At 50.1% G+C, this 4,004-nt stretch overlaps 1 pseudogene; it reads right to left on the bottom strand.

Moving 5' to 3' along the window:
- Positions 1 to 239: 239 nt before the first annotated feature.
- LOC148773994 (syncytin-1-like) lies at positions 240 to 1,208 on the bottom strand (annotated as a pseudogene).
- Positions 1,209 to 4,004: the final 2,796 nt, after the last annotated feature.

Genomic DNA, 4,004 nt, shown 5'->3' with positions numbered 1-4,004 from the left:
TAAGTCCCAGGTAGATGCAACCGGCCCGGAACATCAGGGCGGGACTTAAAGTTTGGTTTTGTTTCCCTCGAAGTTAGATGATTCAGCAAGGGCCTTTAAGACCATTGTTCTCTTTTCTAGGCCCAAGGACTCCTTCATTCCAGACTCTGAAATCATGAAAAATGGGGAAAAGAATGCCGTTATCTCTCTGGCTACTTCCTGCTGGATAGGGGCAATGGTTCTAGGTCTGGAATGGAGGATCATCCTAGGGCCCAGGGTCTCCTTTTCCTGAGATCAGGGTGAGGCTCTCGAGAAGAAGAATGGTCTTGACCTGGTCTCAAGAGATGGCTCGAATCCATTCTTAGAGAAACCTTTGAAAGAGAGTGAAGAGATAGGGTCCAAGTAAGAGGAATAAAATGATAAGTACCAATGGTCCCGAGAAAGGGAGCAACCAAGGGAGGGCCAGTTGGAACAGGTTTTGGGGAGTGTAAAGGTTTTGTAACTCTTCTGCAGCGTTTGATTCTGTCTCTAAATTCTTTGATTCTGCCCTGGACTCTGCCCGTTTCATTAACAAAATAGCAGCAGTCCTCTCCTTGGAAAAGGCTGGTCCCTCCCTTTTCCACGGTGAGAAGGTCCAGGGCTCGCCTATTTTGTAGGGCCACAGAAGCTAATGAGTTCATTTGTCTGTCTTTGGACCGAAACAAGGACTCCACTACCTGCTCCATGTCCTCATTAAGTTCTTGGGACAGCTTGTAGTAGAAAAGGGCTCAGGTCGAGATGCCCCCAATCCCAGTGCCTAGGGCTGCTGCTATGCTGGTCCCAATCGGGAGAGGGGCTATGACAGCTCGGTTTTTTTCTGTGGGAAAGTTCCCCTTGTGGGTAGACTATTTGTTCTGTCTCTTCTTCTTTGAGGAATGTTAGACCCGGAGTCAGGAAGAGCAAGATGCAAGGTCCAGGGGGCCATGAATATGCATAGGTCCGGCAGAGAATGAAGATTTCCCAGGCTGGTGCAATTATGTGTGCTGTTCCAAAGAACCCAAGTGGAACAGAAGGAGGGCGTGGAGTTTGTAAGACCAGTGTGGGTCTGAAGAGGCTGCGAGAAGGACATTGTCAGAGACTGGCCCAATGAGTTGTGTAGTTTTTTGTTGGGGAGGGAAGGTATAGTTGCCCTGTGGCAACCAGGTTGAGGGTAAGGGAATTGCTCTGTGTGGTGAGGGAGACAGTGACATGCGTATCCAACACTGGGATGTGTGCTGTGTGTCCTGGAAGAATTGGAAAGAAGAGAAGGCAGGTAAGGCGTTGGTTGTCAGAAGGAGGTTTTGGGAAAGGAGGTCTAGGTGTTTATAAGGCTCGGGGTCGCCTGTAAGCGGGAAACTATGTTCTTTATGATTTGCTCTTGTTTCTTTTCCCGATATTGATCTAGCACCCCTCGCTGTCTGAGTACACCCGCCCCCCCGCAGTGGGTAATGGGATAGAAACACATGTTTCTTCCATTTGGCTTATGGCAGATGCTCTCAAAACTCCCTCTATTCTGTACTTTAACAGTGAGTAGGGATTTGGACTCCCCCCACCGAGGTTCATGGTGCATGGTCTTGGAGCAGTATTATAACATGACGAATGAACATAGGAACAAATGTCTGAGCAGGGGCAGGGACTAGCCAGAAAGCAGGGGATTGCAGCAAGGATAAGCAAGAGGGGAGTCATGGGGCTGTTAGTTAGGCAGTGCAGAGGAAATAGCACCCTAGGAGTAGAACACGGCTGACAACGTAGGCGATACCGATAAAAAGACGAAGGATAGTGGACCAGGCCTGAGGGGAGACAGTACTAGGCCTGTAGCAAGGACTAAGATTAAGAGTGCAGTTATAGTTAGAGAGGTGGGGAGGGGCCAGTCAGGGCGAGGGGCGAAAGGCCCCAAGTTGGTGGTTGCTTAATCTGAGGAGGAACAGTGTTCATTAGGATGTAGAATGACGTAAAGAATGAGAGTAAAGAAATCAGTTTTGTCTGGACTTAGGTTGTAGAAGGTCCCCTGAAACCACGGATGAGACATCGGCGTGGTCAGAGCTTTGAAGGAGGTTCCAGTCGGGGCGCTGGTCCAGAGGTCTTGTAGTAGTTGGGTTGGGAACAGTTGTAGTTGAGGAGTGTCCAGGTCATTCATTGTCCTCTCAGATGGTTGACATGGGTTGTCGCTGGGTGATTTTTAAGGAGGTGGGCCCTGTGAGGGAGACCTGAAAGGTGTCACTTAAGGAGGGCAGCGCAGGATCGGAGGTGACCCGTTTTAGGCGAGAGAGGTGTGCCCAGGAGGTGACCTTCTCGAGTTTAGCTACGATGGGGTAGGGAGGATGATTTTGAATGGTCCCTGCCACTTTAGGGTTAGGTCACCCTGGGGGTTATCAGACAGATAGACCATGTCCCCAGTTTGTAAAGGGGACAAGGGGGTTTGGGGGTCAGGGGCGGGCAAGTTGTGGTTGATGTATTTCCAGAGGGCATTGCGGAGTTCTGCCAGCAGAGGGGAGTGTAGGAAGCTTGGTATGGGAGGAGGTTCAGGGGGGAGTCCAGGAGGGAGCGTGGGCCTTCCGTACTTCACCTCAAAGAGGCTCAGCTCCAAGGGCTTTCTGGGCAAAGCCCACACTCTGAGGAGAAGCAAGCGGCAAAAGTTTAGTCCAATCCAGATGTACCTCGAGGGATTGTTTGGTAAGTTTCTTTGATTATTCTATTCATCCTTTCTACCTTTCCTGAGGACTGGGGACGATATGGAATGTGAAATTTCCAGGGTATCTGTAAGAACTGGACAGGTTGTTGGGTGATCTTGGACGTAAATTCCAGGCCATTATCAGACTGTAGGGATAAAGATAGGCCAAACCTGGGGATAATTTCTGTGAGGAGGATTTGGGCCACGGTGTGGGCTCTCTTGTTTGGGGTGGGAAATGCTTCTACCCATCCCAAAAATGTGTCCACAAGGACCAGGAGATATCTGACTCTCCGAACTGGGGGCATATGAGTAAAGTCTATCTGCCAGTCCTGTGCTGGGAGGCTGCCTCGCATTTGATGGGTTGGAAAGGATGTAGGTTTAAGGTTGGAATTGGGATTAGTAGTTGACATGTCTGACAGGAGCGGATAAGGTTATCTAAATATTGTTGGTCAGCAGTCGATATGGGGAAGTGGTTATGGAGGAACTGTTGGAGGGTCTTGGACGAGGGATGAAAGAGTGAGTGTAGATAAGAGAGGATTTCTCTGGTGGTGGGAGGGTCGGATGGAGTCAGGGCTAAGACGACAGGGGACTGGAGGGAGGGATGTGACAGGGCTACCTCCTTTGCCTTCTGGTCTGTGGAATTGTTGTAGGTTGATATGAGACTTCCCTTTTGATGTCCCCTACAGTGGAGGATCGGAGAAGGCAATGGCAAGCCACTCCAGTACTCTTGCCTAGAAAATCCCAGGGACGGGGGAGCCTGGTAGGCTGCAGTCCATGGGGTCGCTAAGGGTCGGACACGACTGAGCGACTTCACTTTCACTTTTCACTTTCACACATTGGAGAAGGAAATGGCAACCCACTCCAGTGTTCTTGCCTGGAGAATCCCAGGGACGGGGGAGCCTGGTGGGCTTCCGTCTATGGGGTCGCACAGAGTCAGACACGACTGAAGTGACTTAGCAGCAGCAGCACAGTGGAGGATGGCGGCTTTGTTTGGTAAGAGTGCTGCCTCTAGAAGTTTGTGGATCAGGTCTGAATTAATAATGGGGGATCCCTTTTGGGTTAGGAGACAACTTTCTCTCCATATTAGGATGTTTGAGTGAAGTATGTTATAGGCATATTTGGAGTCTGTCTGGATGTTAACCCTTAGATTTTCAGCCAGAGTCAAAGCTCTGATGAAAGCTATCAGTTCTGCCTGTTGGGAGGTGGTGTGAGGTGGCAGAGGTGAAGCTTCGATTGTCTGGGTCCCGTGATTGTGATGAAGGTCCCCCTGGATGATGGCATATCCTGCCGTGAAGGGTGGGGATTTTTGAGAGCTGCCATCAATGAACCAGTGTGG

This window comes from Moschus berezovskii, chromosome 24, assembly GCF_049115385.1.
Source record: "Moschus berezovskii isolate FMDL1 chromosome 24, NW_MosBer_1.0, whole genome shotgun sequence".
Classification (NCBI taxonomy): domain Eukaryota; kingdom Metazoa; phylum Chordata; class Mammalia; order Artiodactyla; family Moschidae; genus Moschus; species Moschus berezovskii.
This window is presented reverse-complemented; position numbering and strand designations above follow the sequence as displayed.